Consider the following 25208-nt stretch of genomic DNA (forward strand, 5'->3'; position numbering starts at 1 on the left):
AATAAATTATTGTGTTCTATCACACATTAGGGTGACTATTGCCAACAATGAAGTATTATTCATAGAAAAATTGCTAGAAGGAAGGATTTTGAATGTCCTACCACAAAGAAATAATAAAAGTTTAAAATGGTGGGTATGTTAACGACCTTGATTTGATGACTACATAATAAATGTATATATTGAAATATCACATTGTATTCCATAATTATGTATAATTATTATGTGTCAATTAATTTAAAAATGTAAAAAGTCTACTTTTCATTACTATATTTTAATTCATTAATTTTCATGGCTTTTTATTCCTGGTTTCCTTCTGTTTTCCTTATTGTGTTCTTTTTCATTATAATTTGGAAATAAAATTGTTAATTTTCCTCTTTTTTTTTTTTTTTTTTTTTTTTTTTTGAGACGGAGTCTCGCTCTGTCGCCCAGGCTGGAGTGCAGTGGCCGCATCTCAGCTCACTGCAAGCTCCGTCTCCCGGGTCTATGCCATTCTCCTGCCTCAGCCTCCCGAGTAGCTGGGACTACAGGCGCCCGCCACCTCACCCGGCTAGTTTTTTGTATTTTTTAGTAGAGACGGGGTTTCACCGTATTTAGCCAGGCTGGTCTCGATCTCCTGACCTTGTGATCCGCCCGTCTCGGCCTCCCAAAGTGCTGGGATTACAGGCTTGAGCCACCGCGCCCGGCCTTCCTCTTTCTTTTTTAATAATGCAAGTGTTTAAAACTCTACAATGTTTTTTCATGCAGAGTCTTCAATACTTGGTTTCATATTCAGAAACTAATATTGCTATTTGTTGGTGTAAGGTTGAGATTTTAATTTTTTCTTTGATGTAAAAATTGTTTAAGAGATAATTTAAAAATATTTCCAAATAAGCGTCTAAAACTTTCTGCGTTATGATTTATCATTTTATTATATTGCAGTCTATAGCATTTCTATTTAGAACAAAACAAAATACATGGATTCCTCTAATTACATTATCTGTGTGTTCAAATATATTCTGGGTAGCTTACCCTTGACTAATTTTATACCCTCTCTATGCTGTGTGTGTGTCATCACTTCTCAGTCCTGTTTGAATGCTCCTCTTTTGTCTCCTTGTCTCTGCTAAGAACAGCATAGCAGGGGTAAAAGAGAAGGTAGCCAAAGTTTTAGGGTTTTGACTATAGAATGCTTAATCATCATTGGAAAAGAAGCTGTCAAAAAGCATTTTCCATGTGTTTTTATTAGTGATTAGTTTAGGGGGAACTTTCTCTGTGTCAGTAAGCATTTCTCCTAGCCAGGGCAAAAAAAAAAAAAAAAAAAGAAAAATTTTTTCTTCTCCTTTGAGTCATTAATTATCCATAGTGGCAGGTACGTTTTTTATTTTTTCTAAAGAACTTTTCAGCTTTTTTCCATCCGTGCCATAATTTAAATTTCCTCCATTTACATAATTTCTTTCTGCTTTATTTTGTGAGGTATTCTGCTTTATTTTTTCCTTAAGGATTCGGACAGCAAAATTGTATTATGTGAGGTCTTACACTGTTGGTACATTTTAAATTCATTATTTGGTATGTTGTGTTTGGTTTGAAGTGCCTAGTGTAAACCTGCTTTTATGCCGTTATTTTCTTCCACATTGAATTCTCCCTTTTTTGTTATCTTGCTCTTGGTCATTAAGCGATAAGAAAGACTAATCAGGAAAGCTGTAATTTTCATCATGCTAACTAAAGACCTTATGGTCCTTGAGCCCATTTAAATGATTCCTGTATATCCCAAGAAACCCTTTGTCACAGTACAGATACTACAGCACCATTCTGTCAAATTATTGTTCTCCCCTGATATAACGGAGTAACTATCCAAATGAAATGATGACAGTTGGAGAGAATATTATGGTAAAGACATTATAAATTAGTTCGGTAAAAACATTTATTGAATCCTTACTATGGGATATGACTTAGGAAATGATGAACAAAATAGACATTGCCCTGATGGAGTTTACATCTAGTGAAATAGACTGGCACTAACCATATATTAAGAGAAAGAACAGAACATTTCAATTATGTTAATTGTTAGCAAAAAGAGGGACATGTTGCTTTGAAACGCTTTAACGTTGGGATTAGATCTCATCTGGAAAATCAAGGAAGGCTCTTTTGAACAAGTAAAAATTGAGCTAAGGGCTAATGGAACAGAGTTAACTGAGGAAAGCAAGTGAGTTTGTGTGTTAGGGGAGAGTGTTTTTAGTATTTTAAGTAAATGGAAGAATATGTGCCAAGGCATTGTGGTGGAAAATAGCATGTTGCATTGAGGAACTGTGAAAAATGCCAGACCAGCTAAAATAAAAGACCTCAGGTGTGGGTGGTGGACATGATATAAATTAAAGCAGAAGCAGCAGATGTAAGCAGAATTGTTCAAGATTCTATTGAACATTTTACAAAGTTTGGACTTTATCCAAAAGTGATGGAAAATAATAAGAAATAAATGGAAAGGAGAAAGTTTAAATACAACTAAGCTGCTGGGTGAATAAAGGATTGGAAGAATGAAGGATATGTTATCTTCTGTAGTAAAATACTCATCACCCTGCTAAACCTCATCTATGTTTTTTTCCAGATCTGGCATCTTATGATCTTCAGCATCCACCTGTCTATATTGATTTGTCCAGGCTTTCCTAATGCATTAGTGCTTGAGTCCTTTCTCCAGGTTGACATAGCAATCCTTCATATCACCTAGGGACAAGTTGGTAAGTGTTCTAAGACAAATGCTTTGAGACTATCCCAAGGTGCTTTTGTTTAACAGAGAGCAGATTCAAGAGCTGTATAATTGCTTAACATAAGTTTTTAGGGAGTAGAAACACTGCCTAAGTTTCCAGGCTCCTGATTCTTAAGTAGGTAACCCAGACTTCCCCCCACTTTTGACTGAAGCCATCCTAATTATTACGAGATGAACCTAAGACAATTTGAAGCCTATAAGCTAATTTTTCAGAGGATAACATGGTTTGGAGTGAAATAATAAAAATTCCTTAGTTAATTTAACATTAACAAAATGGTAAAGCAATTCTTCATTTAGTACCAATAAACGCAACACAATTAAAAATGGAGAAAGAAATTAAGTTAATATGGAAAGTATACATTGTGAAAGTAGGTATTGTTGATTCCAAAACTAAACTACGCTTTGTTAGCATAGCTTGAATTACCGTATATAATTATGCATAGTGATGGTGCTCTTATTTAATATAGAAACTTCATTAATTATAACATCATATGCTCCATAATCTAAATTGTAGTGGGTTTTATATAGTAAGAACCTATGTGATCTTTTTGAATGAATGCAGTTATTTCTGAATATTTTGGCTAAAATTTCAAGAAGTAGTCTAAATTAATGAGCCTTGGTTGTTTGAAGAAATTAGGCTTGCCCAAGGCACAATGGAATAGAAATAAATGATCATTCTCCCTGAAAAATTCATTCTGCATATATATTATAATGAAATCTCAGACTAAGACCCAAGTAAAGAATTTTATTGCCAGTCTAGTAGGTCCCAACTTGAGTTGGTTGTATTCAACAGGATGTACAAATTCATTATTTCAATATTGTATTAGTTAAAGCTCCAAAATATTTGGACATATCTTCAGATCCTCAGGTGTTCAATTCAGTTGGCTGGTTTTTTCTATAAGCATATCATTGTTTCTTTAAATTATTTAATATTAGAAAACACCATTCACTCCAAGGATTCTAGAGGCCTTGCTTAGTTAAATAATAACACACAAGTCATAATAGATGTCATGATGTGGATAGTTTGCTATGATCAACACTCATCTTGGATGCCAGCTACCCCAACTTAAGAAATTCATAGCAAAAGCACTATAGCAGGACAAACGCAAGTTAAGAGAGACAAGAGAAAAAGCAAAGAAAAGGAAGGAAAAGAAGAAAAGAAAAAATAAATAATTTTATTATCACCTTGCTCTAACTACAAAATATATTAAATATATACATATATTTGTGGTAGACATACTCAAAGGTGGTCCCCAAGATCTCTAGCTCCTGGAATTTATGCCCTATAACTTTTCTGCCTTTTTAACATGGATAGAACCTGTGACTTGCTTCTGATCAATAGAGTATGGCAAAGATAATGGATGTCACTGTCATGTGAATGTTTCATAAAACCATAAACCATATTTCTAGGGGACACTAGCCCTGGCAGTCTTTGAGGAAGCAAGTTGTTATCATGCTGGGAAGGCCCTCATGACAAGAAGCTGATGAAGGCTTCCAGCTGACAGCCAGCAAGATACAGAGGTCCTGGGTCCAGTAGCCCATAAGGGACTAATGGACTAACAACCACACGAACACGAAAGCGAATGTTTCCTCGACTGAGCTTCAGATGAGACTGCAGGTCCTGCCAATACTTCAACTGCAGCCTTGTGAGATCCTGAAGCAGAGATTCCAGCTAAGTTTTTCCAACGTCTGCCCAAATAGTGAGACAATACATGTGTTTTTCTTTTTTTCAGTCACTATTATAGAACAATATACAAGAAAACATTCAATATATTTATATAAATTTATATTTTAAGTATAAAATATGTCAGACATCATAATAGGTTGTTTAATTACTACAATATTTAATCTGAAAAATAACCAAAAGTATATAACTCAAAGGAGAGGGATTTATGTTACTCAACACAAATTTGAGTGTGTTCTTACATTACTCTCTTCTTGTATTTCTGGGAGAAGCCAAACTGGGTCATGTAACTTTAAATTTAGAAGAATAAATGTTTTGATACAATCGTAGCCTTGATTTTTAATACAGTGTTTAATAATTTTATAGTTATATAGCTAAGTTGATTTTATTCGAATGAGAAAAGCCAGAGAATGACACAAGATAAAGGAAAACGCAGATGCGCTCTGTCACTTTTGATTTATTTGAAAATATCTTCATTTGGTATTTATTCTTCAATAATGTTGGGCATAAAATTCTAGATTGATTTTTTTTTCCTCATAATTTTAGGGAAACTTTTTGTCCCTTTTTTATTTTTGCTTTGGAGATATCTTCTGTATCATTTCTGTAATCTAGTTTACTTTCTCCCTTTAAATATTTATTATTTATTTATTTTAGTATTCTACACTTTTCCTTAGGAGTAAATTCATTTTTATTTACTATCCTTGAGATTCATTATGCTTTGTAAATCTAAGAATTTAGGCTTTTTATTCAATTCTAGAATAGTGTATGCCTTTTTCTATAAATATTTGAATACTGTTTTGCTTCCATTAACTGCATTCTCTTGTCATAGAACCCTCATTAGATGCATGTTAAATTTTATTACCATGTCCTCCTCTCCACTTCTCTCAAATTTTCTTAAGTATTTAATATTTAAAAATTCATGTTTCTAAATAATTGCCTTAAATATATCTTCTATCTCATCAATGACTTTACATATTTTATATGTAAATGTTTAAATGTATATGTTTGCATACATATGTCTATATACATATGTATTTATAGAATTTTCTGTTTTTTTCTTCTCTTGTTGATATTTTCTCATAGTGTTTGATTCATTTCTTAATATTTTTAGCTTTAACCTTTTTATCCTATTTTAACAGATTGGTTAATCAAAGTCACCTGAATAACATTGTTATGTTATATTACATATATATATATATATATATATATAGAGAGAGAGAGAGAGAGAGAGAGAGACAGACTCTTATTCATTTATCTTCTTATTGTGATTCGAATCTTGACCCATGTTTAGAAGGGTTTTATCTATGTGGATCCTAGGCTAAGGAGTTACCTTTCCAAAAGGATGTATGCTTGCCTCCAGCAAGTGCCCAGGAGTATGGCCATTTTTATGTTAGTTTCTTTGCTAAGAGTGTCCAGACCACACAGTTTGTTTACGTTGGAATCTCGAACTCAGGAAAGGTGATTGTGACATTTTAGACTCTAAGGACATTTTGTTTTTGTTTTTGTCTACACAGAACCCATTCAGACTGGAACACTATTGTCCTCTCCCTGTGCCAGCTAAAAGATGTTTTGTCCTTTTTTAAGAAAAAAATATATATTTTTATTTTGAGACTTATTTTTTAAGTTCCGGAATACATGTGCAGAATGTTCAGGTTTATTCCATAAGTACACATGTGCTATGGTGGTTTGCTGCACGTATTAACCCACCATCCAGGTTCCCTTCCCTCATCCGCCACCTCCCAATAGGCCCCAGCACGTGTTGTTTCCCTCCCTGTGCCCATATGTTCTCATTGTTCAACTCCCACTTAAAAGTGAGAACATGTGGTGTTTGGTTTTCTGTTCCTGTGTTAGTTTGCTGAGGATGATGTCTTCCAGCTTCATCCATGTCCCCGCAAAGGACATGATCTCATTCGTTTTTACAGCTGCATGGTATTCCATGGTGTATATGTATTACATTTTATTTATCCAGCCTATCATTGATGGGCATTTGGGTTAGTTCCATGTCTTTGCTATTGTGAATAGCGCTGCAATAAACATATGTGTGCATGTGTCTTTATAGGAGAATGATTTATATTTCTTTGGGTATATACCCAGTAATGGAATTGCTGAGTCAGATGATATTTCTGTTTCTAGATACTTGAGGAATTGCCATACTGTCTTCCACAATGGTTGAACTAATTTATATTTGCACCAACAGTGTAAAAGCATTCCTATTTCTCCATAGCCTCACCAGCATCTAATGTTTCTTGACTTTTTAATAATCACCATTTTGGACTGGCATGAGATCATATCTCATTGTGGTTTTGATTTGTATTTCTCTAATGATCAGTGATGTTTAGCTTTTTTATATATATGTTTGTTGGCTGCATAAATGTCTTGTTTTAAGAAGTGTCTGTTCATAGCCTTTGCCCAGTTTTTGATGGAGTGGTTTTTTTCTTGTAAATTTGTTGAAGTTCCATGTAGATTCTGGATATTAGACCTTTGTCAGATGGGTAGATTGGAAAAATTTTCTCCCATTCTGTAGGTTGCCTGTTCACTCTGATGATAGTTTCTTTTGCTGTGCAGAAGCTCTAGTTTAATTAGATTCCATTTGTCAATTTTGGCTTTTGTTACAATTGCTTTTGGCGTTTTCATCATGAAATCTTTGCCTATGCTTGTGTCTTGAAATGTTATTGCCTAGGTTTTCTTATAGGGCTTTTATGGTTTCGGGTTTTACATTTAAGTCTATATTCTATCTTGAGTTAAGGTTAGTATTTTTATATGTGAATTTGATCCTGCCATCATGATGCTATCTGGTTATTTTGCACACTCATTGATGCAGTTTCTTCATAGTGCCATTGGTCTTTATATGTTGGTGTGTTTTTGCATTGGCTGGTACAAGTTTTTCCTTTCCATACTTAGTGCTTCCTTCAGAGTTCTTGCAAGGCATGTCTGGTGGTAATGAAATTGTTCAACAGTTGCTTGTCTGGAATTTTATTTTTCCTTCACTTATGCAGCTTAGTTTGGCTAGATATAAAATTCTGGGTTGAAAATTCTTTTAAGAATATTTAATAATAGTCCCCACTCTCTTCTGGTTTGTAAGGTTTCTGCTGAGCTCTGCTGTTAGTCTGATGGGTTTCCCTTTGTAGGTAATCTGGCCTTTCTCTCTGGCTACCCTTAACATTTTTTTCCATCCTCTTGACCTTGATGAATCTGATGATTATGTGTCTTGGGGTTGGTCTTCTCGTGGAGTCTCTTAGTGGTGTTCTCCCTATTTCCTGAATTTGAATGTTGGCCTGTCTTACTAGGTTGGGAAAATTCTCCTGGGTAATATCCTGAAGTGTGTTTTCCACCTTGGTTCCATTCTCCCTGTCTCCTTTGGGTACGCCAATCAGTCATAGGTTGTCTTTTTACAGAGTCCCATCTTTCTTAGAGGCTTTGTTCCTTTTCATTCTGTTTTCTCTAATCGTGTCTGCATGCCTTATTTAAGCAAGGTAGTCTTCAAACTCTGCTAACCTTTCTTCCACTTGGTCAATTCAGCTATTGATACATGTGTATGCTTCACAATGTTCTCATGCTGTGTTTTTCAGCTCCATCAGTTCATTTATGTTCCTCTGTAAACTGGTTATTCTAGTTAGCAGCTCCTCTAAGCTTCTTTCAAGGTTCTTAGCTTCTTTGCATTGGGTTAGAATATGCTCCTTTAGCTCAGCAGAGTTTGTTATTACTCATCTTCTGAAGCCCACTTCTGTCAGTTCATCCATCTCATCCTCCGTCCAGTTGTGCGCCCTTGCTGGAGAGGCATTGTGATCATTTGGAGAAGAGGCACTCTGGCCTTTTGGGTTTTCAGCTTTCTTTCATTGATTCTTTTTCATTTTCATGAGTCTGTCTAGTTTTGATCTTTGAGGCTGCTGACTCTTGGATGGGGTTTTTGTGGGGACATTTTGTTGTTGATGATGCTGTTGTTGTTACTTTCTGTTTGTTTTTCTTTCAGTGGACAGGTTCCTCTTCTGTAGGGTTACCGTGGATTGCTAGGGGTTCACTTCAGGCCCTATTCATTTGGTTAGTGGCTGGGCCAGGAGATGTCACTCAAGGAAGCTAGAGAATAGCAAAGATGGGTAGCTGCTCTTCCTCTGGTATCTCTGACCTCAATGGCCACCAACCTGATGCCAGCAGGATTGGTCCTGTATAGGGTGTCTGACAACCCCGTTGGAGGGTCTCACCCAGTTGAGTGGCACAGGGAATAGGACCTGTTTAATGTAGCACTTTAACTGTCTCTGGTGGAGGGGGTGTGCTTCATTGCAGGGAATCCCACTTGTCTGGGCTGCCGGATTCCTCAGTACTAGCAGGGGGAAAGGCTAAGTCTGCTGGTCTGCAGAGACTGCAGCCACCCCTCCCTCTAGGAGCTCAGGCCCAGGGAGATCAGAATTCTGTCTCTGAGCCTCTGGCTAGAGTTGTTAGAGTTGTTGGAGTTGTTGGAGTTCCTGCAGGGAGGCCCTGCTCAGTGAGGAGGGATGGGTCAGGGTCTGGCCTGAAGAGGCACTCTGGTTGCAGTCTGCCACAGGCCCTGTGTTGGGCTATGGGGGACACCTGTTGGGATCAAGTTGTCCAGCCCCCCTGGCTCCAGCAGGGGAAAAGCGTGGCCTGGAGCTATAGAGATTGCTGCCGCCCTCCCCCGCACCCAGGGAGCTTAGCATATTAGGTAGCTATCAGATCCAGTGCTGGCTGCTGCCCCTCCGACAAGGAACTCAAACAGCTTAGACAACAGGCAGTCACAGCTGTGGTGCTTGTCGTCCCTCCCCCTGGGAACTCAGCAGGCTTAAGCAGATTCTAGCTGAAAGACTGTGGAGAATCTGAGCTCCAGTGTTGGGACCCTAGGCCTCCGTGGCGTGGGATTACAGGCGTGAGCCACCGCACCCGGCCATTTTTAGGTTTTTCAAAATTTCTTCCTGGTCCTTGGCAATTTTATTTGGAGGCCTGTGAGGTCATCTTTGCTTTTACGAGGCTGTTTTTTATATATTATCTAACATTTCCAGCTATCTATATGGTGAATTTGTTCAGAGTATCTGGTTTTTAAGAAAGTCTTTTCAAGGTACAGGTGCCAATTTAGACCTGTTTTAAAGAGGCATTGCACTGACAATAGTAGAGGTTTGCGTACGATGTAATATAACCCTCTGTCTCCATAATAATTTCTTCTGTAAAGTAGAATAAGTTTTCTAAGATATTGGGCTCTCAATCAACTTACTGTGAATAATCGGTTGCCAGCACAGACACAAATAATAAGCCCACACTGATACAAATATCTTCAAGTTCATCTATGATTCCATTTTTATGTAGTTCAAGAACATATAGAATGAATCAATGATAATGGAAGACAAAATCGTGGTTACCTATGAGTTATTTATTTGGAGAGGGCTTAGGGAAACTTCTGGAGTGCTGCAAGAGTTTTACAATTTGATCAAGGTGATAGTCACCACAGTTGTTTTCTTATGCAGAACTTCACAAGGCTATATACTTAAATTAGTAGACTTTATATACTTTACGCTATATTTATTGTAGCTCAATTTTAAAAATGACACCCAACATGTCCTAGATAAGCTATATTCACATTTCAGAGCCATTAGATTGAGTCCTAACCCAGTTATTTTTAAATTTTTTAATTTAAAAATGTTAATAATTTCTTCAAAATCTAAGTCCCAATGTTATAAGAAAGAATTAATAACTTCTTCTAGATGTGGAAGTGCAAACCCAGAATTATTCTGAACAAGACTAATCTGGCAGACAGTGTTAATCAATTAGGGTTGGAAAGTGAGAATAGCTGTATTTGAAATGCCTTGACTGGATGATCACCAAAGGGCAGACTGGTCTTATGTTTTATGTCTCTGAGTGACTTATGAGCGACTCATTTTTCCTGCCTATCGGCAGATTACAAACAAGTTTCATGAGAAAGTGAATATTCACTGTTGACCTTTTGCTTTTCAAAATAAGCCTTGATGTTCAGACATGTATGGTGATTTGTTAATTGTCTATCTTTGTATGGCTTTGTTCTTAATATCCAGCATACTACTGGTTTGCCTTCAAATTCAGTCATTTCCAGGATGTTGATTATATTGATTTGATAAATTCTAGTAGCATACATAAGGTTAAGGAAAAACACACTAACAAAAAATGCCACTGGTTTACAATTTAGATTAATCTTAGAACACTATGATTCAATCCAAGATTTACACCAATTACATCAGCATGAGTTGCCTCCCTTTAAATTGTTGTTCTCACCATAAGCTCTGTGCATCTAGATGAAGCATCACAGGTCTTATTATCTACTTAGGAGGGGCAATAGAGGTATTAAGAAAAGTGGCAGAAGATAGAAGCATAAAGGAAATGTCTGGTCTCTTTTGCTTTGTTTGGTTTGTCATAACAAATAACCTAAAAGCTTTGAAGCTTTGTTAACTATTGCTTTGAGAGCAGTTATTTGCTCAGATTCCTTTTAGGGAAGAATAAGAGTCAAATTTTACCACCTATTAAATTTGTATCTTGTTCCTTTTGATGAAATCCATGATTTTTAATTCAAATTTATTAATCCTTAAATAAATGGCTACTAATATATATCCTTACATTGCTTCTACCTTCATGCACACCATCTTTTGAAAAAAAAAAAGTTCACTAGGAAGTTGCATTTTTTTAGTAATACATATTTTGCCAGTTTTCTACACCACAAAATGTTTTAATCTGTGACTCCCTATAGAGTCTGAGAAAAGGACTTGAGTACTGGAGGTTAATTTGGGAAGTGACCTCAAGAACCAGGAATGAGTGAATAAAACAAGGAAGCAAAATAAAAGTCAGATAAAAAGTTGTCATCAATGTGCTTCCTTTGAATAACAGGGACTTCATTCCATTCCTGAGGCTTCCTGAGGAACAGGTAGAAGACCTTCCAAAACTGCCCACCTGCAGATGAATAGTCAGCCTTGGCATTTATCCACTGGCTTCATTGCCTATTGGATGAGGATTATCTCTTGGGTATTACCTCCTTTATACTTTCAGAAAGAGCATACAAACATGGGTCCAGTGAGCACTGGAATATAACAGAAGACCCTGGGCAGAATTCAGGAGGACTTGGTACTTGTTGGTGTAGGCTGGCAGCGCAAGGTGAGTCTGAACTTTCAAAGAACTGCCCTCTGCAGCTGTGGGTGAAATACATGGGAGTGTATCAGAAAGCACTAGAGGCAGTTGGCACACATGCATGACGACAGTATGAACTTCTCGCTAATAGGAGAGAAAGTGTGATTCCTACTTAGTAATAGGCTAGATGAAAACAAATGAAATTAGTAAGTTTATAGAAACTTACAGTCATTATTCAGTTTCCTCAATTATTATTTTCTATAGCAGTTTTCACTAATTCGTTACCTTCCAAGGATCTTACAGCTCTGCAGTAGGGTTTGAGTATGTATGCTTTGTAAAAGCTTCCCTGATGTTCCTGATGGTTCCTACCAGATAAGAATCAGTAATATACGATCATTGGTTAGCCACTGTTGATTTACACTTTTGCTCTTTGAGTTCAATCACCCTATATTTCAATGATTTTCTATATATTCTCACTCAGTCTGTGTTAACTGGATGTTCAATGAACACGCTTGACTGGAGAATAAAAAAACTGAAAATATACATTGTTTAAGTTTCTTAAGTGACCTATCTAGTCTCCCAGTTTTCTACTTTGCTGAATGAAGTGTGTAAAATTCTGTAATTCATGGCATTTTGACTGTATGTGTCTAGCTATATATTACATGCAGCCAGACACTTGTGTGTACATACAGCTATAAAGAAGCAGACATATCCTTATATACCATAAAAGGGTCTTTTCAATCAATTCTCAAATTGTTCCTCATTCAGCAACATCAGCATCACTTAAACACTTGTTAGATAAGCAAACTCTCAGGCCCAATTTTAAAGTTACTAAATCGGATTCTGGGCATAGGGTCCAATGATCTGTGTTTTAACATCCAGGTGAATTTTATAACCACTAAAATTTCAAATCACTGTAATAGATGATTAAAGCTTTACATCCCAGTTAACTTGAGGACTAGAGACCTTGCTTGCAATATCAGAAGCAGCCTGATGTCATACACTTTAAAAAAATCCTTTTAAGAAAAGTCTTATGAAGGAATTTAGGAAGAGGTTATGATATGAACAATGAGAGAACTGGAAATAAGGAAAAAATGGAGACTTTCTCAGTGAAAAGGGAGTGTTGTTGTCTTTTTTTCTAGTGGAAACTCCAGTCCAACTTTGTTGTTGGTTATTGTTAGAGATGTGGGTCTCACTATGTTGCCCAGGCTGGGCTCAAACTCCTGGGTTCAAGTCATCCTCCAGCCTCAGCCTCATGAGTAACTCTGAGACTACAGATGTATGCCACATAGCGACACACTGGACACGAAGTGCTCTCCAACATTACCACAATTTCCCCTGCTAAAGCCAGCAAGTCTCTGGTTTAGAACTAGTAAACTGTACACTCCTGGTGGGTAAAAGAGCCATGAGTTATTCTTCACTCTATATATTCCATGTGGAAAAAATAAGGCGTCCATCTAAGGCAAGAGCAACCACTTGGCAGTCCTGGAAGATACTCCAGGCAACTAGCTAGAGTTTGCTTTCAAACTCATTCCCACAAAACTCATTGCTAGAATTTGGGCACTGTTTCAGTTCTTCCTTACCATGTTCTGGCTGGAATTTCCTTATTAACCTCAATGTGATTGGACTCCACCAGCTTTGCTCTGCATCTCATCAGCTTCACTAGCCTCCCTTATGCTCCCCAGCATCAGCTTACACCAGCTGAAGCTTGCAAAACAGACTTTCCACACCTGGCCTAAGACTGAATGGCTGAGGCTGTTTGGACTCAGTCTCTGACTGTGCAGAAACCTCTTGCCTGCTTTCACGCCCAGAATCTCTCAGTCACTTTCTTGAGAGAGAAATGTTTTACATTTTTGTGGGTATTTCATGAACAGAGAAAGTGATGAGAAATCAGTTCTCGATAAAATAGTTTGTCTTTTAGATTTATTTTATCTTATTATTTTTTATCACTCCCTCTTAGAAAAGCAAGTATTTATTTGGTAACTAATTAGTAGAGTGAATAGTTGTAGAGTAACAACACTGAGGAAGTGTCCTCCAGCTGTTGTCTGGTTACATGGCAATCTCATACCACAGCCAGGACTGGACTTTCGTGAAGAGCTACAAACTGCAACCCTCTCTGTCCATGCTCAACCCTTCCTCTTACCCTAAGAGTATCAGCTGTTCACATTAGGAACAATAAATTCAGCTAAATATTTAAAACAACCAAACTAAATCACACTAAGGAGAACATTTATCTTAAACTTCCTTGGGATAGTTACTTTTTAAAAGAGGTATTGGTTAACCAGTATAAATTGACAGCAAGAAATAGTGAAGTGGAACTATACAGGCAATATAAACTTAAGTATGTTTGTACTTTTTGAGGAATAGGGGTATTTTATTTGAGTATATGTTTCATTTTATTCACTGTACTTTCAATGAACACTAATGTGTGAACACATAAGTGCTTTTGTAAATTTTAAATTATCTTTGGATAGTAAGTGATTTTTCAAATTTTACATAGTCTTTAATACAGATTAGAGTATTATCCACATGGATGGTGTTTATGTCATTCCATAAAATTCCAATTTCCTTTAAAATGTGTTAATTGCATATGGTGATTACTTAGAAATTTTTTTGAAAAGAATATGCTATCTCCCTCTATTTTTTACATGGGTTCATTAATAATATATATAAACATTATCATGAAATTATCATTTCAATGCATTAAACTGAAACTAGAATAATCTGAGTAATAAGATTTTTTTCCAACTGCTGCAATAAAGATAAAATTTAGACTACTATTATTTGATAACCATGTATTGAATTTAGAACTGACTGATGCCTTTGCTTATGAAATAAACAGCACGTAGCACTCTAGTTTTTTTTATTTCGATATACTTTGCAAAAATAGTGTTCATAAGCTTCTTCTTAAGATATCAATCCCTCATTAAATTATTGAGAAACAGTTGATCTGAAGATCCTTTCACAGATGCAGACAGTGCTCAGAAATGCTCCCCATAGTATTGTTTATAACAGGAAACCTAAATGTTTAATTGGGGATTAACTCAATATAGTATGGTTACCTACCTGATAAAATATTCTGCTTTCATTGAAATTGTTTTGAAAAATATATTACATTATAAATTATGACTATACATAAATCAATATGAAGGTATGATCTTTACTTCATAAAATACAGACATAAAGAAATAATTAACACTGGTTAGAATATACATCCATATATTAATTAAATATTGGTTTTTAAATTTCATCTTATTGCATTTCTCTATTTTCTAACTGAAAATCATACAAATAGTAATTATTTTTTTAAAAAAAGAGCCAGCTGAGCATATCTATATAAATTTAAATTTAGATTTTAAAACCTGAATTCACTTGACCAGAATCATCTACTCTTCCAGTATCTAGGAGATATTGAGGATCTAGAGGGGGAAAGGGCATTCAGTTTCTGGTTCTGGTAGATTCTTGATAGTTGCCACTCCATCCTATAACAAGTAAACATGAAAAAACTAAAAAATCAGCAATTCTTCCTAGAGCTATATGAGAAGTAAGGTCCCAGGGCAAACTGCTCCCCACTGAATTGGAGAAACACAATGGTAAATACAGAGAATCACAATTTTCTGAAGTAGAAACCCATGAACAGCAACTTCTGTAGGAGACAGTGCTGGAGTAGGAAAACCTGCGTTGTACTTGACAGTTGCTTGAGGCTTAGTGTAGACAATTCAATTGCTTGAGGCTTAGTGTAGACAACTTAGCTTTAAAAACTCCAGGGGAACCCAGTTTTGTGAGTTTCTGTGAGTTTTACCTCCAGGAGCTCTACCAGATCCTTGCAGTGATTATCAAAGAAAAATCTCGTCTTGCTTCCGGCAGGAGGAGGGGAAAATAAGTGTCCTGAAATATACCAGAACATTCTGTTCTTCTTAACAAAATCTGTCCTCAGGAGAAACTATTTAAGCAGAATCTAACCTGCTGGGGTTTTCTCAGAGCTTAATTTACCTGGAGAAAGGGAAATATCTCACTCCAGCTGCTCTAGCCTTCTATGGGGAGTAAGGAAAATACTGAGCTCCAGACCGCTCTAGTCATCTTGTCCCACCGGGGCAGGGAGGATATTGAGAATCACTTGTGAAATTCACAATCCAATGTATAGGCTTACTAAAAGACTAAGGCCTGATCACAGGAATATAGAACACTTTCCCTCCTCCACACCTTACTGTCACATACTAAAGATTTATTTATGTCAGTTCCTTTTACCCAATACATCATGTCTGGCTATGAAGAAAAAAATTACAAGACATACCACAAGCAAAACACTTAGTTTGAAAGAAAGAACAAGCACTAAAACCAGACTCAGATATGGTAAGCAAGTTACAAATATCAAATTGGGTACTAAAACAACTATGATTAACATGCTAAAGCTCTATTAGATAAAGTAGACAGCAGGAATGAACACATGAACAATGTAAGGAGAGAGAGAGAAATTCTAAGCAAAAAAGCAGACAAAAAATCCTGGATATCAGAAACATTGTAACAGAAATAAAGAATGTCTTTGATGGGCATAGATTATCATTAGTAGATTGAACCTATCTTAGGAAAGAATCTCTGAGCTTTAGGATAACTCAATAGAAACCTCCCAAACTGAAAAGCAAAGAGTAAAAAGACAAACAAAGAACAACATAAAACAAAAACAATATCCAAGGACTGTGAGACAACTATGAAAAGTATGACATATCTATAATGGGAATACCAGAAGAAAAAGAGAAAGGAACCAAGAAATATTTGAAACAATAAGAAATTAGAATTTTTCCAAATAATGCCAGATGCCAAACCATTGATCCAAGAAGCTCAGAAATCACCAAGTAAAATAAATACCACAAACCTACACCTTTGCATGTCATTTTCGAACTACAGAAAATCAAAGAAAGAGAGAAAATCCTAAACGAAGCCATAAGATACAATGCCTTACTCTTAGAGAAGCAAAAATAAGAATTAAATCTGATTAAACTATGCAAACAAGAAGAGAGTAAAATAAAATATTTACAGTGTTGAGAGAAAAAAATTACCAACCTAAAAATTTGTATTCTGTGAAATTATCTTTCAAAAGTGAAGAAGAAATAAAGACTTTCCCAGACATAAAAATTTGGAGGATTTGTTGCTGGTAAATTAGTCTTGAAAGAAAGATTAGAAGTTTATTAGTGAAAAAGAAAATGATATTGGGCAGAAACTCGGGTCTACATACAGAAACAGTATTGGAGAACAAATAAGTGAAAATAAAATTTAAAAACCTTTTGTTTTTCTTTCTTTCTTTTGTTGTTTTTTAAGATGGAATCTCACTCTGTCACCCAGGCTGGAGTGCAGTGGTGTGATCTCAGCTCACTGCAACCTCGGCTTCCCGGGTTCAAGCGGTTCTCCTGCCTCAGTCCCCTGAGCAGCTAGGATTACAGGTATGTGCCACCATGACTAGATAGTTTTTTCTGTATTTTTTTTTTTTTTTTTGTATTTTTTTTTTGAGACGGAGTCTCACTCTGTCGCCCAGGCTGGAATGCAGTGGCCAGATCTCAGCTCACTGCAAGCTCCGCCTCCCAGGTTCACGCCTTTCTCCTGCCTCAGCCTCCTGAGTAGCTGGGACTACAGGCGCCCGCCACCACGCCCGGCTAGTTTTTTGTAATTTTTTTAGTAGAGACGGGGTTTCACCATGTTAGCCAGGATGGTCTCGATCTCCTGACCTCGTGATCTGCCCGTCTCGGCCTTCCAAAGTGCTGGGATTACAGGCTTGAGCCACCGCGCCCGGCCTTTTTTTGTATTCTTATTAGAAACAGGGTTTCACCATGGTGGCCAAGCTGGCCTCGAACTCCTGACCTCAGGTGATCTGCCTGGTTCAGACTCCCAAAGTGCTGGGATTACAGGTGTGAGCCACTGCACCTGGCCTATTTTTCTTATTCTCAATTAACCTTATAGCAGTTTGTTCAAAACACAAAACTGTAAAACTTCTAGAAGACAACATATGATAAATCTACATGACATTGGATTGGCTATACTTTTTAAGATACATCACCAATGATGTGAGCCATAAAAAAAGAATTGATAAGTTCAACTTCATTAAAATTAAATTTTTCTGATCTGTGAATGGTGGTGCAAAGAGAACAAAAAGTGAAGACAAACCACAGTTAGAAAAAAATTGCAAAGGACATGTTTAATAAAAGACTGTTGTCCAAAATATGTTAGGTTTTTGCAAAAGTAATGGCAAAAACTACAATTACTTTTGCACCAACCTAATACAAAGAACGCTTAAAACGGAATAAGAAACAAAATACTATTAAAAATGAGTCAAATACCTTAACAAATACCTCACCAAATAATATATACAGATAGCAACCAAGCATATAAAAAGATGCTCCACATTGTATGACATTATGGAGATGCAAAGTGGAACAAAAATGAGATCCACTGTACACCTATTAGAGTGGGCTAAATCCAGAACACAAACACCAAATGCTGACAAAGATACGGAGCAACAAGAGCTCCCATTCACTGCTGGTGGAAATGCAAATTGGTGTAGCCACCTTGGAAAACAGATTAGCTATTTCTTACAAAACTTGATATTCTCTTGCCATATGATACAACAATCACACTTTTTGGTATTTGTCTAAAGGAACTGAAAACACATCTCCACAAAAAAACATGCACATAGATGTTCATTGCAACTTTATTCACAATGTCAAACTTAGAAGCAACCAAGTGTCTTTCAGTAAGTGAATAAATGCGTAAAATCTGGTACATGAAATGAAATGTTATTCACTGAAATAATGTAAGGATCTATCAAGAAATAAAAGTCATGGATGAAACTTAGATTCATATTACTAAAGAAGCCAGTCTGAAAAGGCTACATACTGTATTATTCCAACTATTAATATGTGACATTTTGGAAAAAGTAAAACTGTGGAGACAGTAAAAGGATCAGTGAATGTCAAGGGTTGGCTTAAGGGATCAATGAATAGGTGCAACACAGAGGACATTTAAGGCAGTGAAAATATTCCGTATGATACTGTAAGGTGGATACATGTTGTTTTACAGTTTTCCAGAGCCATAAAATGTACAACACAAAAAAGAAAGCTAATATAAAGAATTAACTTTGGGTGATGATGTGTCAACGTTGGCTCACCAGTTGTATTACAATAGATGTAGCACTGATGGGGGATGTTAATCATGGAAGAGGCTAGTCATGTGTAGGGGCAGGGGATATATGGAAAAGCTATGTACTTCCTATTCAATTTTCTGTGACCTTAAAACTGCTCTAAAAATAAAGCCTATGTTTTTAAAAAGCATTAAAATTTTCAAAGATTTCCCAATTTTAAGGAACTGGGCATTACCCGCAAATTCAAAAGTATGAATAATAAAAGCGTAGCTGTTCCATACTACGCTGGATCTCCCATCACAGGCAATCCCTATAGATTGTGTTTCTATCAGCCCCTCTTGTCCTTTCTGATAACTTAAAATATTAAAATTGGTCATGTTAAACCAAGTGGGTTTCTTCCTTCTGTTCATAGGAGAGTTTGTTAGCTAATTTCTGATTTCTAAATTAACTTTTCCACAATATATTTAGAATATTTTATCCAATTACTGAAAGGAACACCAGGTAAAATACATTTGCACTCTCTAGGAGGCTCTATGATCAACTTGCCACTAATGTCTCACCATATCACTGATGAATGCAGAAAACTGAGTATTTTGTTTTTTAAGGGAAAATCCATGCCAACTGAAATCATTTTAGAACAAAGTGAGAAGCATAATTGCATACTGGTTCAGAGCAGGAGTTTCTGCTCCATTCTTTATTTGCTACGTCATCATCACCATGGGAAAGTATATCCATCCATTCGTTTCTTCGTTTTTTTGTTTTGTTTTGTATTTTGTTTTGAGAGGTCTTGCTCTTTTGCCCAGGCTGGAGGGCAGTGGTGCTATCATGGCTCACTGCAGCCTCATACTCCTGGGCTCAAGCAATCCTCTTGCCTTAGGCTCTGGAGTAGCAAGGAGGACAGGCATGAGCCACAACACACAGCTAATTATTTTTTACTTTTTTTTTTTTTTTTTTTTTGTAGAGGGGGTCTTGCTGTTGCACAGACAGGTCTTGAACTCCTAGCCTCGAGTGATCATCCTGCCTTGGCCTCCCAAAGTACTGGAATTACAGGCATGAACCACTGAGGCTGCCCCTACATTTATCCTTTTTTCAAAAAAAATATTTTCTGAACACTTAATAGTCACTATAGCACAGTGATTAAGAATATAAACTCTGAACTGGACTTTTGGGCCCCAGTCTGTTCTGCACCACTTATTGCTGTGTGAGTCTGAGCAAGTGACTTATTATCTACTTACTTCCATTTTCTCATGTGAATATAAAAAAAAATTCTTATAGAGTTGTTGTGAGGAATACATAGATACTATATACACATATATGACATATATGCATAGATAGGTAGAGGCAATGATAAATAGTACAATGATAGCATATAGTAAATGCAATATAAGTGGCTGCCATGAGTGACCGCCATGCACTTTTTTCTAAAATTTTCCTTATAAAATGGGAGTACTAATATTACCTATCACAGAATGTTATTGTTTGTCAAGTCTTATAATAGTATGGTGCTTGCCAAATAGCAAGAACTCAATACATTTATACATCATCAATGCTATCATAATTTTGTATTTTATGTAAAAGCAATGGAAATAAGGAATTTCTAAATATGCTTAAAATGCTAAGATTTCTCAGGTCCTGCTTGGAGCCTAGCTTTTCAGTGAAGTGCGGTTTATTGCTGGCAGTTGATAAAGAGAACTCAGGCACTTTAGCCATAGATTTTACTTTGCAGAGATGAAGGTGATTCAGCATCTTAACGTGTGTTTGGACCTAAGGGGTCTACTGTGGGATATTTTTTTAGAGTGTTCTTCAAGTCTGAAAGTCACATATTGCCAAAAGATTTATCAAACTCTCTTCATTTGAAAATAAAAATAAACTGCGAAAGCATGGAATTCTCATTGCAGAATCAAATACTTCTCGTTTGTTCTCATGAGAGTGGCTTCAAATGACCATTAATGCTCCTCACTCTCAGGCTCCATTTCAGCTTCCCAAGGGGAGGGAAGAGGAGGTGGTCAGGAAGGTGGGAGCACCTCACATTTAGGACCTTATATCAAAGGGCAGACTGAGTGCTCCCAGACCCAGAGCCTAACCCTCACTGTGGTGGGTGTCTCTGAGCTGAGATACCTGCTTCAGAGGAGACCTGGAACCTTACAGGCTCCTTTAAACTTCCTTTATGTATATATATGTGCTCACTTATAGAGGTAGTGGGAATGAGCCTGTGCAGGTAACTTGCTACATACCAGATATAATTCTAGACATCCTTCAGATTGTTCTTGTTGCTGTTGCTTCATTGTTGTCAGATATAAGTTACGGCATTTGATTCCCATAGCAAACCATGTGCAGACAAGGAGACTTTTAGACAAAAAATTAATGATAAAGTCAGAATTTAAACTCAGGGATGTGTGAAAGACCAGGTGTTTCAGAGTTGCTCTAACAACTGGATGCTAATCCTGCATCAGTTTCGTACCCTGTAACTTTGAGCAAATCACTCAACATCTGGGAACCTAAGTGTCTTCTAGGGTCACTAAACAATGCTTGCTTTATTAGATATGGTTATTATGAATACCACAATCATAAATGAGTCTGTCGGATACTCTACTGGGACAACCACCTTTCACAAGTGTGGGTTGCAATTGTCCTGAATCAGCGTCTAAAGTTCCTGCTGCTCCATCAGTCACTGATACTTGTCAAAAGCCCATTATGTGCTTCTGGGTTTTCTGCAACAGGGTACAAAGCTTAAAAAAAACAAGGGAAAATAGGCTTTGTTCCATCATAATTTTCTCGTGTTTTACACCACAAAACTGATGATTACCCATGTATGAATAAGGAGACCAGTCTAACACAGGACAAAGGGAGGAAACACTTGACCACTGATGCTTAGATCACCAGCTCACCTTCCCTGAAAATATATAACTATTGCCAGAGATCCACTATTTCAGTGTCCCACTGTCACTTAGGACCCCACAGCCCCTGATCATTTGTTTCAGATTTCCCTTTAACAGGTGCATGCAAAACTGAGAGATGGTTTTATTGCATCTTGATGACGTGACTGCAGCTGCTGGTATATAAATAAACTGGAGGCCACTTAGGGCATTTTTTGTCTAAGACCTACATAGGGGGGATGCCAATTATTTTTTTAGCATTTTAAAAAGACTGGGAGACTGTGAGAATGTCCTCTGCAAGTGATTTTAGCATCTTGACAAACCCTCAAAAACAGTAATTTCTTTGTAAATATAATGTGACTATTAGAGGAGAAACAAGCTAAATATAGGACATGCTAGTGTGGGTTTAATCATGGTAGTCAGTTTTTTTCTTTGCAGGTGTGTGGATTTCACTCCAATAACGTGTTTCTTGACTTCCTTCCTTTTTACCCGCTAACTTTTGTATCATGTAACACCAAGAATAACAATTATTCAAAGGTTGGTCCATTTGTAGGCAGAGGAAATCTTAAAACTTTCCAGTACAACAAACAAAATATTTATTATTTGCATTAAATGAGGTGAGAAGAAAAGACTTTATCCACAGAAAATTGTTGTGTGTGTGCATTACCAAAGCTGTTTTCCTCTTTCTCAATAATGTGTATATGTGTATTTCTGTCCCTTCCCTATTGCTGAAATTGTGAGGTTTAATTTGGTGGTGCAATCTCTACTCTGTAACTAATAGGAAAATTAGCTATGACTCTGAGGAGCTGTTAAAGACTGCATACAACAATAGAGTATCACACTCTGCCACTATCCAGTCTTTGAGAATGGAAGGAAATGAATTTTAAGTAACTCTTTCAATACCTCCTTTTCAATACATGTTTAATAGTACATGTCTTTTAATGAAAGAACACAGATGGTATAATGAAGTCTTAATTAGATTTCATATTAGGTGCAATTAGTTACTGTTGCAAATGTAAAATCTACAATAGAGCATTAAGAAATAACTTTAAGTCTATCAAGTCACTTCTATTTGTTAGGTCACTAGCCTTTGTGGATTGTAGTGTGCACGTAACAGCTCAAGATGACAGTGATGTGAATTCATATTTAAAACATGTTATTGGTTAAAATTGTATCTGATTTGCAGGTTCTGAAGCAGTTTTTCTCAAATTTTATATATATGAAAATATGAATACTGATAACAACATTACCAACACTGATAGAAAACCTAATTACAGAATTAAAAGAGAATGTATTCTAATAAATAGGCCAGTTTAGCCGGATTAAAAATAAAAACACAGCTACAGACATATCTGAAATAAACCTGATGAATAACTAGACTTTTCTTCATAAAAAGTAGTTTTGGAGGTGGGTGGGTGGTGTTGTAGGAGTCAGAAAGAAAATTGGCTTATCTCCCACTATTTTGCCTTGACCAAATAATTGTAAATATAATAATGAAAAATAACATGCCCAGCTATACCTTTCCTGCACATGTGCTATTTTTTGAGATGTCTGAGCATTGTTTATTTTTTTTTACCTCAATAGTGCCTCCCATTTTCACACCTTGTCCTTACTTTTTATTTATTTTTTATTCATTGAAAGCAAGAATCAAAGAAACAATAGGCTTAAGAGATACCGTAAAGATGGTCAGACAGGCATTGAATATTGATAGAATTTAGCTCCTATAATTAAAGCAGGAGAAAATAAGAAGGACCTATTAGGGCATGCTGGGTACCGTGAAGGTCCATGTACTATATCACCTCATGGTAATAGAAAAATGGGAGGTAGAAACAGACGATTTCATATGAGGAGATCAGAAACAATGGAATAAAAAATATGGAATACATTTCCAATGACACATCAACTCCAGCTGATGGTAGCAGGTGGAGCAGGATATGGTTGCTGTGTTTTAAAAAGCTCTGCCCTTTCTTAGAAGGAAGAGTTGTGTGATAAAATACCAGCGTATACAATGGGAGAAGGGGAGTGATTTACTGTACATTTCCATGTATTTAAAAATTACCTAAATAGTCACTCATCTAATTTGATTTAATAAAACAAGGAATATACATTCTTATAACTGATCATTGATTTTATGTTTCAGCTTGACTGGGCCATGGGATGTCAAGATAGTTGGTCAAACATTATTCCTGGGATTTCTGTGAGAGTGTTTTTGGTAGAGATTAACATTAAAATTGGTGGATCTGAATAGAGCAGATTGAGCTTCATAACGTGAGTAGGCCTCATCCAATCAGTTGAAGGCTGGAATACAATTTAATAGCTGACCCTCCCTGGATTAAGAGAGGATTCTCCAACTGGCTGTCTTCAGACTTCATACATAACAAGGGCTTTTTTGGCTTAAGGGACTTCAAACTGGAACACTGGCTCTGCCTGGGTTTCCCAAACCACTGACCCGCTCCACAGATTTTGAACTTAGCAGTCTCCATAATTAAACAAGCAATTCCACAGTATAAAGCTATATTTATATCTATAAACACATGCTATTGGTTCTGCTTCTCTGGAGAACCCTAATATGCACATTAATGAGGAACCGTATTATTCTTCAAATCACATTGTGAAGAGTTTTTAAGCTCAGAAAAGGTTGATGTAAAGTAAAAAAGATGGAACTGATACTCTATACACAGCATTACTACATTATATAATATGTGCACCTACATATAAAGACTTGAAAACAATATAGAAAATATTAATAGTGGTCATATGTGGGTGTTGGGATTAATTTCATTTTTTTCTTTTTAATTGTCCAGCTTTGTAAATTCTTTATAATGAACATACCTTGCTTCTTAATTTGTAGGAAATATGTCATTATTTATCAAAACTATAATAAGTTTAAAGGACAGCTACCATAGTTAACATTTTGCTGCTTGCAATGAATAAAGAGTAATTCAGTTCCCATGAGAACAAAAGCAAAGCATATGTCAAAGAACTGAAGTAACAATTTCCTTCAGCAGGTATCCTACTTGAACAGATGGTATTTAGGAAAGAAATCACTGTACCTTAATGTAAGGCGGAGATACAATTTTTCCAAAAGTTGACATTGAAAATAGATGACATTTGAGGGCATCCCATTCCTTTCCCCAAGAACAATCTACTCTCTATATTTGTAGATGTTCTTTTTAAAGAGACTTATTTCCAGGGGACCAGACATCCTCGATCTCCAGTTCTTGCTACTGTATAAAACAAAAGACACTAAAAAAATCAGAGAAAAAAAATGTCATATTTCTTATTGTGGCCTTATTTACTATTTTCATTAAAGATTAGTGAAACATAGTTTGGTGTGGAATAGACATTTCTTTCTGAGCCTGTTCTTTTACTTTTTGTTTCCTATTTAATTAACAGAATTTATGAAAATCTTTTTTTTTTTTTTTTCCGAGATGGAGTGGAGCTCTGTCGCCCAGACTGGAGTGCAATGGCGCCATCTCGGCTCACTGCAACCTCTGCCTCCCAAGTTCAAGCGATTCTCCTGCCTCAGTCTCCTGAGTAGCTGGGATTACAGGCACCCACTACCACACCTAGCTGATTTTTGTATTTTTAGTAGAGACAGCATTTCACTGTGTTGGCCAGGCTGGTCTCGAACTCCTGACCTTGTGATCCACCCACCTCGGCCTCCCAAAATGCTGGGATTACAAT

The 25208-nt window shown here is 36.5% G+C and overlaps 1 long non-coding RNA gene across 1 annotated transcript; it reads left to right on the top strand.

Moving 5' to 3' along the window:
- The first annotated feature begins 29 nt into the window (after window positions 1-29).
- LOC141409609 (uncharacterized) lies at window positions 30-25208 on the top strand. Its single transcript, XR_012430599.1, has 5 exons — window positions 30-129; window positions 2579-2708; window positions 4148-4437; window positions 16833-16954; window positions 24953-25208. It is a non-coding gene; the product is annotated as an uncharacterized lncRNA (long non-coding RNA).

This window comes from Macaca fascicularis, chromosome 2 (assembly GCF_037993035.2).
Source record: "Macaca fascicularis isolate 582-1 chromosome 2, T2T-MFA8v1.1".
NCBI classification, from domain to species: domain Eukaryota; kingdom Metazoa; phylum Chordata; class Mammalia; order Primates; family Cercopithecidae; genus Macaca; species Macaca fascicularis.